The sequence below is a fragment of the Vombatus ursinus genome, unplaced genomic scaffold (genome assembly GCF_900497805.2).
Source record: "Vombatus ursinus unplaced genomic scaffold, bare-nosed wombat genome assembly UNPS02009770.1, whole genome shotgun sequence".
NCBI classification, from domain to species: Eukaryota; Metazoa; Chordata; class Mammalia; order Diprotodontia; family Vombatidae; genus Vombatus; species Vombatus ursinus.
In genome coordinates this window covers 15,073,622-15,085,601 of record NW_020949548.1, presented here as the reverse complement: position 1 = coordinate 15,085,601, position 11,980 = coordinate 15,073,622, and positions in this window count along the sequence as shown.

Sequence of the window (11,980 nt, the reverse complement as noted above, 5' to 3'; positions counted from 1 at the left end):
TGTCTAGAAGGCTGCAAGCATACTGATACGTGTGGTTCTGGTGTCTCTTGATAGAGAGACACGTTGAGAGATAAAGACTTTAGAAGTGAAAGATATTCTTTCCACCAGTTCGGGCAAAATGCTCAAGTCTTAGCTGGAAACCCAATTTACATTTGTGTACACATACCATAGGTTCATACATTTAGAACTAGAAGGGAGCTTAGCAATCATACATGCCAATCCTCCTCATTTTACAGATGAGGAAACTGAGGCATGTGTGTGCTTCCACAGGGATGTGTAAATATGTATAGTCAAGAATGAAGAGGGGCTGTAAGGAAATCTAAGAGTCAAGAACCATGGAGCTGAGGGCCAGAGAGCTGAGGACTGGGCCACAGGTGAAGGGAGGTTGGAGAAATGCTTATACTTCCTGGGCCCCAGTTTAGAAGTATCAGGATTTTCATATATCTACAGCCCCAGAACTACAAAAAGGACTGAATATAATGAAAGCCAATCACCAGCTACAGAAATTGGGGAAAATAGATTGATATTTTGGTATGTGATCTTCTAGGACGGTCTATCAAGGATGAATACTTGAAGACCATCTGCTGGCTCTGGAATAGCATTTGAGGATATTGAGAAGGTCATTGCCAACATCATCCTTTACTTACAGCAAGCTAACAAGTGAGCAAATTATCAAGCCCAGGGTACCTTCTCAAAGTACTGTTGCCTATTTGCTTCTTCCCTAAAGTTCTTGAGTCACAGTATGGGGGGAAACAGAAGGAAGGTTAGAAATATGACTCACAACCCATTGGTTTTGTTTTATTTCTGAGCCATGGGTCGCAACCCCTGGGAAATGTTCCAAGCTGCAGGTCCTAGTAACTACTCTAAGTTCTACCATTAACTGGCTGTGTATCTTTGGAAAAGTTACTACTCCTCTGTAGACCTCAGTTTCTTCACCTATAAAATGGGGTTAATAATTCTTTGTCTCTGCCTATCTCATAGTGTTATTAGGAAGATCCAGTGGAATTATAGATATTAAAATGTTTTGTAAACTGTAAAATGCTACAGAAATATGTCATTTGCAGAGGGAAGCCTTAAGGGTGTGGAATATCGTCTGTACTGTCAGATCTGGTGGACATGTTGGTTGTTTTTTCTGAACAGGTTTTTTTCTTTTTTTTCCCCTTTGTGATAAGGGATTGCTCACTGGGAAGGGGAGGGGAAAAGATATTTTCAGAAATGAAAGTAATGTAAAAAAATTTTTAAATCACTAAAATGTAATAAATATTAAAAATAAAGGTACAGTGTTCTCATGATTATTCTTTGGCCCCAAGGGCACTGCCAAGGAGGCGCAAGTTAACAAACCAAGTTCTTAAGCTGTAAGTTAAGCTAGTTAAAAGCCTGGGAGTAAGTCGGAGTCCTTCACCTGGTCCTGCCCAACAAGAAGTCAGTCTCCTTCCATGAGGATGGCCTTCTCCATACCAGGAGTGACCACTCCCCCCACTAGAGTTCCCTATTGAAGATGGTTGTGAACCCACCTCAGGTGCAATAAATTGGGGAAAAGACAGAATACCACCCACTTCCTGGGCAAGAATGTTTGATCATGACTCCCTGGGGCTTTGCCCCTGGTGAGTATGACTGTTAATCTGGACTGAGGTCTGGAAATCAAAGTATTAGACACAGGTCCAGGCATACGCAGGAGGAGAGAAAGACTGTGGCTAGGGGAGATCAGGTGAGGGTAAGGATCAAAGGATTCAGAGCTGGAAGGGGCTTTAGACGTCATCTGAAGGAAGGCACTGGGGACCAGAGAAGCAAAATATTTTATCCAAGGGCACACAGCAAGTAAACAACAAATACAATTGTTTTTGTTTTCAGGGTGTGTGTGTGTGTGTGTGATCTGATGGTGGGGCTCTAAAGATTAGAATGAGGAGATTAAATGGGGAATGGACAGTTCAGCCTGGAGAAAGGGAAGCAGGTCAGCTAGGTGGATAAGTAAGGGGTCTGACAGGAACTCCCAGGATCTCCTCTGGGAAGGAGTTGCTGCAGTTTTAGCACCCATTCACCTCTTTACTGACAGTCTAGCACAGGGCAGAGTTTGCCCCCATCCGCCTCTGGTTCAGACACTGAGCTTTCCCTCCAGGGACTCTGCTTTCTCAAGACCTCCATCCCATAGACTGCTTTTCCTGTATTCTCTCTGTCTTCCCTCAGCCATGACATAATAATCCTAGGCCCCATTAGGATAGGGCCAGTGTCCTGAGTGAGGGAGCTGCTACTCCTGCTGTCCTTTCCTTAGAAGGAGCTGGGTTCAAATCCCTCTTCAGACCATTGCTAGCTGTGTGACCCTGAGCAAGTCACAAACCCCTGGAGCCTCAGTTTCCTGACCTATAAAATAGGGTGAATAATGGCACCAAGCTCACATGAATAATGGGAGGATCAAATGAGGTGTATAAACCTTAAAGAGTTTAAAGTGTGAGCTATTATTATTATTGTTTAGGCCATCTGACTGAGCTAGTTCTTTCTGACCAGAGCTTAGCATTGGAAATTGCTGGACAACAGACAGGCCTGGAGACTAGAGTATCATAAGATCATAGATTTAGGGCTAAGAGGGCTTAGAGGCCCTCAAGTCCAATCCTGTCATTTATGCAGATGAGGACACTGAGGCTGAAAGAGGTTAAATGACTTGCCCAGGGTCTCCCAGCTCAATTTACTGATCAGAATTCACTTTCTCGATACCAGCTTTGACCCTCCTTGGGGCCCACTCTTCTGACTGTTGGGTCCCTAGCCTGAACAGGAAGGGTCCCAGCCATGCAAGCATGGCTTCACTCCCAGCTCAACTGACTCTCCATGGATCCCTTCATTAGAAGCTTTGACCCACCCCCTTCCAGGTCCCCTTTATGTATTCACAAGTTCCTTGAGGGTAGTGACTTGTATTGTTTGCTTATACTTGTGTGTCCACCATTTAGCACGGTGCCTGGCACATAGTAACCATTTAACAGGTGTGTGTGTGTGTGTGTGTGTGTGTGTGTGTTTTTATGTTTGCAGAGAGAGGGAGAGAAAGGGAGAAGGAGAGAGAGAGAGAGGGAGAGAGAGGGAGAGACAGAGAGAGACAGAGAGAGACAGAGAGGGAAGGGATGAGAGAGACAGCGACACAGAGATAGAGAGGGAATCTACAAACCCACTTATCTATGACACAGCCTGGCACAGCCATCAGATGTCAAGTCTGGTGCTCTATTTACTGGGCTACCTAACTGTGATGATGCCCACCAAATAAATCATAGGCCACCTAATTGCCCCTCTACCCCTCTAAGTCCCAGCTGAATAATAGGTGGAGAGTCAGGGTATAGGAGTAAGAAGACTCAATGTAAGGAGGAGAAGGAGGTGGTGAGTGGAGAGATCCCAGTGGGGTCCCTGGAATCCTGTGAGAGACCAGTGCCCTTGTTGAGAGGTGGGGGAGAGGGGAAGGGAAGGCAATATTCTACCTGGCTCCAGGGAGGGACACAGGAGGAACTAGGCAAGAAGCCAGAACCATCAGGGGGCCAAGGAAAAAAGGCTCTGTGCTTGGGCAGCTGGCCAGGGGACCCTAGGCAAGAAGATCTCCAAGGGAGACAGGCTTCTCAAACTGGGCCTGGCTCAGGGCTGCTTCCTGGGTCTTAAGCAACTTCACTGTGCCTGAGTCCTGGCGGGAAGGAGACTTGAGCTCACTCAGGATGGAGCGAGGAGCCGTCAGTCCTCACTCTGAGGACACCAGTAATTATCCTCACTCCAGGAGCTGATAATGATGATAATCCCCTTCACTTGTACAGCCTTACTCTTGATGGGCAAAGTGTGAGCATCTTCCCTGGGCAGACAGAGAAGGGCGGGGTGCTCCCAACTCAGGCTTCCCACTGCAGAGCCAGGGAGACCTACTGCAAATACCTTCCAGTCTTGTACCTGAGTCTCTCTGCCAGCTTCATCAGAGGGGACAGCTAATAGACCCAGCTGGCCCTTGTCAAAGATCCAGCCTCGGCCCCACTGCTGACCTGAGCTTTCTAGGGATGTCAGTACTTCCAGGGGACCATACTCCCCACCCCAGGGCTCTCTTCTAATTTCCAAACTCCCCTGTTGGGTGAGCCCCAATGGGAGGACCTGAGTCCCCTGGATCAGCTTAGCCTCTGGGCCTACCCAGATCTCTAGGTTTATTCAGTAGTCTGCTGCACTCCATCCATGATAGCCTCACCCTCACCTTCCCCTCAGATCATGATTTCCACCATTTTGAGTTCTCTCTCTCTCTCAATCTCTCTCCCCCCCACAACCACCTTGGATTTAAACAAAGCTATGTGTTTACAATGGAGAAGAGAATGTCAATCCAGAATTAGCACACCACAAGAATTATAATAGCTACCATTTATATAACACTTTAAGGTTTGCATAAATGTGATCTCATTTGATCCTCACACCAACTTTGGGAGATAGGTATCATTATTATCCCCATTTTACAAATGATAAAACTGAGGCAGACAGAGATTAAGTGACTTGCCCAGGGTTACACAACTAATAACTGTCTGCAGGTGGATTTGAATTCAGGTCTTCCTAACTCAAAGCCCATTATTCCATCTCCAGCACCACCTAGAAGGTTGTTAGAAGTTTGTATAAAAGCTTTCATCCAGTGCAGACCCAGTGATCACCAAGCTTTGTAACCTCATCTTTTACTTAAGTTCCCTGCCTAAGTTCCCCTTAGCCACCATTAAGATGTAGTTTAGGTCCCAACTGCTCTCATTCTCCCTCTCAAAATACCTTGTGTTTAACTACTTTGTCTATATTTGTATTTACTCACTTTATATTTACGCTGAATGTATTTTAGATGTTCTCGTATCTTCCCATTAGAACTGAATCTCACTGCAAACAGAGATCATTTCATTCTTTGTACTTCTACCCCCAGTGCCTAGCATGGTGCCTGCCACATAGCAAACCGGTCTTTGATAAATAATTGTTGACTGGCTGATCCACTGGTATCTCTTCACTGGACTATGACATATAGCTTGCCCCCAGAGGGCAGTGTGGTTTAGTGGAAAGAGCAATGGATTTTGAGTCAAGAGACCTGAGTTTGAGTCCTGACTCAGATACTAGCTGGCCATAAGACCTCAGGCAAGTTCTTTCCCCTCTTGAGGCTTCAATTGACTCATTTATAAAAGCAGATTGTCGTTCAATGTCCCTCCAGCTCAAAATCCTAAGACTCCCAATTCTATATGGAAAGAACACTGTCTCTGAGGTCAGGATTTGGGTTTAAAAACTGATGGGGATGGGATCTGAACCCCTAAAAGGAAAAGACCATGCTTTTGGGATCTGGACCCCAAAAAGGAAAAGCCCTGGACTTTCCCATGTGGCCCTTCCCAGTTAATTAACTACCCTTTCATTGTCTGCACCTGGCCCCATCCTAGACCTCCATGCCTTGATCCTATCTATATAGAACTCCACTCCTTGATCCTTGACCCCAGTCTCCCTTGGCCACATGGTCCGTGTTCCTGGTGTTCTGTTACCTCCCAGTCACCCCAGCTTGCTTGCCACACTCATCCAGATCCTCCCTAGACACCTCCTCACAGTCACCACAAACTACCTGGCCACTCCTAGGTCCCTCCTACAGTCTTTATGTATATAAGATCCATTTTGTCTCCATTGAAGTGCTCAGATTCTTAAAATCCAGCCAATAGTGCAGACTCACTAGAAATTTCACTCACCCCAATATGGCGGATCTTTAATAAACCTTGTCTTTGGCTGAAAGAAGGCTTGGGTAGAATTCATTTGGGCAGGACCTCCGTGTTGCTATTTTGGAGTCCAATCACCCCTAAATCTCTGAACCTCAACACTTTGAGGTAATTTACAAGGTATATTCCTCACAATAATTCCGTGAGACATGGAATCTCAGTTTCTCAATCTACAAAATAGGTATAATTCTTGCATTCTAAACCTCCCAGGATAGTTGTGAAGAAAATGTTTGGTAAACATGAAAACAACGTGGAAATTGGAGCTATTTTCTTCAGGGTCTCAACTAGGATGGGGTGGTCAGGGATCTGTCCCAGGGCCCCAAGATTTAGAAGGCATAACCAGAGCTAATACTCATAGACTGATTAAGCAGCATGAAGGCAAATGAGCTTGGAATCTAGTTCCATTTATTTTTGAGCATCTGGACTTGTGTTTTCCCTCCTGTTATGAGATTGGCAACTCATTTAACTTGTAGAGAATTGTCTGGGGCGGTGATAGATTGAGTTACTTGCCTGTGGTCTCGCAGCTAGTATATATCAGAGAAAAGATTTGAAACAAGATCTTGACTAAGGCCAACCTCTATCCACTGTACCATCAACAGCTGATTAAAGCAAGAAGCTACCACATGGGACAATCTTGCTGCCGGACAAGCCTCCCCTCAAGTGAGCTCCTCCCTGGTAGCTCTGTGATGTTTTTCTATGTCCTGGGGTCTTTCTCCCTCATGGTTTTGTGTTCTTGGCTCTCTCCTGACCAAATGAATTTGTTTTAAAAAGCTGCTTGGATGCTTAGTTTCACAGGGCTTGCCCTGAACAGTGGTTCTGATGATCAACGTCTTTATTGTTATCATCATCATTAACATCCTCTAAAATAGACTCTGGCAATACTCAACCCAGTCTGACTTTCTGAACTTCATTCATTCCTTCCACCCACATTTCTGGACTCCTCTCTTTTTATGGATAAGGAAACAGGAGTCACTGAGAAGAAGTACCCTGCCCAGAATCACATGGGAGACCTTGTTAGGTGCTGTGGGTAGATACAGAGTAGAATGTGTGGCCCCTGCTCTCATGAGAGTCACAGTTTAGGTAGGTCAAAAACATACAGTGATAGTCAGACAGCTGTGACAAATGTCATAGGAGAGGCAAATAGTGTTAGGGAAGGAACAGAGTGCTTCTGGTTGGGGGAACAATCAGGAAGGACTTCATGGATCAGGAGACACCTAAGTTGGGCCTTGAAAGCCGGGTAGGACATAAATATAGAAAAGTGGAGGGGGCAAAGAGTAGGTCAGGCATGGGGAACAATGAGGCAAAAAGAAGAGATAGGAAGGCTAGGCTGGAAACAGATGGTGGAGGGCTTTGAAGGCCAGGCTCAGTAAGGCATTTTGGAATTTGTCCTGCTGGCAACGGGGAGTCACGGAAGAGTATTTTTTCATGGGTGAATGACATGAATAGAGCTGTGCTCTAGGAAGATCACACAGGGCAGCGATGTGCACAATGGATCAAAGAAAGGAGAGGCTGAAGATTATTTAGGAAGTTGTTGCCTGGTCCAGGTGAGAGGTATATTGACTGGGGTGACAGCAGTGTTAGTGGAGGGGTGGAGTTGGTTGTGACAGAAATGAGTCATAGCATATTCCCAGGAAGGGGGGGCCTTAGTCCTACTGGGTGAGGGGAATGGGGTTACTCATTTGTACAAAGAGGAAGTTGGGCCAAGGATATCTAAGGTCCTCTCTGGTGCTGAATCCTAAGATCTAGTGATCCTTCCAAAGCACTGACCGTGGGCTGAGCAGGTCCCCAAGATGAAAGTTGACAGTCCCTAAAGCCAGCAGGTGCCAACTAAAATCCCCCACTCCTTCCCTCCCCACCCATAACCATCACCACCTTATTTCTTTTCAGCTCAGTCTGAGCTCAGCACTAATTGGCTCAGCCACTGAGCCTCCCTCTCCTTAGAGAGATGATGAGTCTTCAAGCAACTTGGGTGAACTCCCTGGTCCTAATCCCATCCATAGACCCGGTATGGGGCAGTCGAGCTTTGGGAAGAGAGCAGCCCAGAGGCTGACAGGCTAGTCTACCTCCCCATACCACCACCGTCGGCCTATGGGTCTCTGCAGTCTCTGCCGGCATCAGCACCCAGCTCAGGCCTTGATGGAGAGAGGCTGACTGGGTCGGCCCTGGGTGGTTTTTGCTTGATATTTTTATTATTATTTTTGTCTTGTGAAAAAGTTTTAATATACACAGTAAATTAAGCTGGGGAGAGAAAAAAATGGAGTGGGGTGCTTTTCATCTTTAATCTATTTACTTCTGAATATTTAACGTACGATTCTGGCACCAATCACCAGATTTAACTGGAAAATTACTCACTAATCTGTTTGCTTATTTGGAATAATTGGGTCGGCTGCCAGGGAAGAGGATTTCCTACCCTGTTTAATATCTCAGTTAGTAGTCCAATTTCAGCTCCCTGGCATAATTACTCTGACAGAGCTGTAGCCACGGGGCCTGGGAGTGGGACAGCTTTTTAAACCGTAAATTACCGAGGATTAGCATTTATGAATTTTAAATCAGGACTCGGGCAGGAGACGCTAAAGCTGCTTAGAGCTTGGGAACCCACAGCCTTCCCTGGCCAAGGCTGCTGTAACCCTTCCCTTCCCAGGGCTGGGCCTCACAGGGGAACACTGGGACTGATCCCAAGCTGGGAAGAGGGGGAGCCATGCATGGGTGCCAAACATTCATAGAGTTTCAGAGTTGGGAGGAACCTTAGAAGCTTTATGGCCTGTGGCTTTATGTCACTCCCTGGGCCTCAGTTCCTCACATGTAGAATGAGAGCGTTGGATTGGGTGACCTCTAAGGCCTTTCCAGATCTGAATCCGAGATCCTATGGTGGAGCATAGAACGTCAGACCCAGAAGGAATCCTAGAGCATAGAACGCTCCACAGCTAGAAGTGACTTCAGAACCATCACGTGTCGTGTGTCCCTTTGGCAGTCTGAGGAAACCGATGAACCCCTTCTCAGAATCATGTTTCTAAATAATTGAAGCAAATGCTAAATTTCAATTTGGCATTAGTGAAAATTAAGAAGTCCTTCCCCCACCCCTGCCCCAATCCAAGTTCACAGACCTCCTGAAATCTGCAAGAATCCTGCCTTAGAAATAAAATGTCAGCTCTGGCAGGGACCTTAAAACGTAGAATCACAGAATATTAGAGCTTAGAGATTACTGAGCCCAACCTCCTTATTTTATAGAGGAGAATTAATGAGATTCAGAGAGGGAAGAAACTGGCCTAAGGTCACCCAGCAAGTTCATGATAGAGCCAGGAAAAAAACCCAAACCAAACCCAAACCACCGAAGTCTGCTCACTCTCAGCCCCGCACTCTTTCCATTGGACCACACTGTCTTCCTTCACACAGGTCAAACCCAACAACACTTGGCTCTTCATAAGACTCCTCAGGGGAGGATGATCTGTTGTGGAGTCGACAGTCTTTACCCTTCAGTCCTCCTCCGAACAACCGTCATTTTAGGAAAGACTCATTCTCTTACCTGGGGCTCTCTCCAGCGCCCTCCTCCTCACCTGCTACATTGCCACTTGGGAAACCTCCACCCTGGGGGAGGTCCTCCCCTCCTGAGTGGTGATTCCCTTCCTGGGCATTTTCCCACCATTTTAGGAAGTGCCCTGGCCATTCTTCACTTCATTCACACCTGGACTCTTCTCTGGATTCCTTCTCACCCGTCCCTTTGTTCCTTCCTCCCCTGCCTTCTTTTTCCCTCTTTCCAGGTTCCCTTTATATATTGTCTTCCCTTGAGAGAATGAAAACTCCCTGAGGGCAGAGACTGTCTTGTTCATCTGTATTTATATCCCCAGAGTTTAGGACAGTGCCTGGCATATTTTTGTGGTTGTTCAGTTGTTTCAGTCATGTCCAACTCTTTGTGACCCCATTTCAGGTTTTCTTGGCAAAGATACTGGAGTGGTTTGCCATTTCCTTCCCCAGCTCATTTCACAGATGAGTTAACTGAGGCAAACAGGGTTAAGTGACTTGCCCAGGGCCACCCAGCTAGTAAGTGTCTGAAACCAGATTTGAACTCAGGGAGATGAGTCTTCCTGACTCCAGGCCCAGTACTCTATGCACTATGGTACCACCCAGCAAGGGCTTAATGAATGCTCTTCTCCAACCCTCTCTCACTGAGTATTTCTGATACAGTGCTGAAGGATAGCTGTCTATGCCATTATTTCATGACTGTGATTGGCTGCCCTCAGAATTCTTTCTTTCAGGCCAAGTCCCCTCAATGCTTATCTCCTATCCCCTTTGGTTACTGTTTTTGGGATGAAATCCAGTCTCGATGCTCCTTCAAAACCATGGGGCCCCACTCTGGAATCCTGACTTTGGGTGAAAGGTGGTTGCTTAACCAATGCTAATGACTATGGGTACATGGCCTCCAGCCCCTCTACTTCTCTCTGGCTAACAAGGCCCAAGTACTTATTCTCTTCACTGACCCACAAAGACTGCATACTCTGGATCTTGGGACCCACATGGGCTTCAGAGCACCTCCAAGGATTCCAATATCTTTCTGTTAAGATAGCGCGACCTCAGGCCTCCCAGGGACCTTTTGTCAGTATGAAAGTGGTCTGTCTAGCTCATCTTCACTGTGTGATCTTGGGTAAAGCTCTTCTCATTCCCAGGTCTCAGTTTCCTTCTCTATACAAGGAGATATTTAAACCTCATCCCTTCCAGTTCCCAAGGGAATATTCTGTGTTAAAGCTACGTAGACTTGTAGGATATACATTCAAAAGGGGTCCAGAAGTCATTTAGTTCAATACGCTCATTGTACAGTTGTAGACACCAAGGACTAAAAGATGAATGACTGGTCCAAGGTCACAGAGCTAGTTAGAGCCAGAGCCAGGATTCAAACCCAAGTCTCCTAGTCCCTAGTGCCCTGTTCTTTCCATTGTGCCAAGGTATCTTGGAGACTCATTTTGGAAAGTGAATATTCTGGTTTCGATTCTAAGGCTCTCCTCATCACACTATGAAAGAGTTCTTGATTGGCAGCCAGGAGATCTGAGATCTAGACCTGGGTCTACCACCTGCTCATTGTGGGATCCATGGCAAGTTTCTTATCCATCAGAAAATGAGTCAGTATGAAGGTTCCTTCTAGCCATGACCTGCTCTGTTTCTGGGTATAATTTAGCATGGAATACAATTCATTCATTTGTCCAAAAACATTTATTAAACACCTACCATATGCAGAGCATCATATTGGACACTTAGGGAGATAGAAAGTTTAGCTAAGACACTGTCCTTCTTGTACTCATGGAGGCAGCCAGGTGGTCAGTGGATGGTGCACTGGGCCTGGAGTCAGGGAGAACAGAGTTCAAATCTAGCCTACTAGCTGAGTGGCTCTGCGTAAGTCACTTAACGTCTGCCTACCTCAGTTTCCTCAACTGTAAAATGGGATTTTAATTTTTTAAATAATAGCACCTGTCTCAGAAGTATGTTATGAGGATCAAATGAAGGTGATATATGTTAAAGCTCTTAGTACTGTGCTTGTAGGTACTTAATAAATGCTTCTTCCCTTTCCCTTTATAGTCTAATAAGATAATTCGATTTTGTTATTTTTTCTTTTTAATCTATTTAGTATTTCATTTTTTCCCTACATATGAAAACAATTTTTAACATTCATTTTTAAAACTTTGAATTCCAAATTCTCTCCCTTCCTCCCTCCCTACCTCCTTCATTGAGAAGGCAAGCAATTCGATATAGGTTATACATGTGTAGTCACGCAAAACATATTTCCATATTAATCATGTTGTGAAAGAAAACATAGACCAAAACAAAAACAAAAACTCAGAAGAATAAAGAAAGTTTAAAAAGTATGCTTCAATCTGTATTCAGACACCATCAGTTCTTTCTCTGGGGACGGATATCGGTTTTCATCCTAAATCCTTCAGATTTGTCTTGGATCATTGTACTGCTGAGAATAGCTAAGTCCTTTACAGCTGATCATCTTATAATATTGCTGTTACTTTGTACACAGTATATTTCACTTTGCATCAGCTCATGTAAGTCTTTCCAGGTTTTTCTGAGAGCATCCTGCTCAGGATTTCTTACAGCACAATAATGATAATTCAGTTTTGAGCAGGAAGGGGCCTTAGAGATCCCCTGGTCTTATTGCCTTGTTTTACAGGGATCAACTGAGGCCCAAAGTGGTTAACTGTTTGAGGTAGGACTTGAGCCCAGGTCTTTTTGACTAAGTCCTGCACTGTCTGCAGTTATCCAATGTGCAG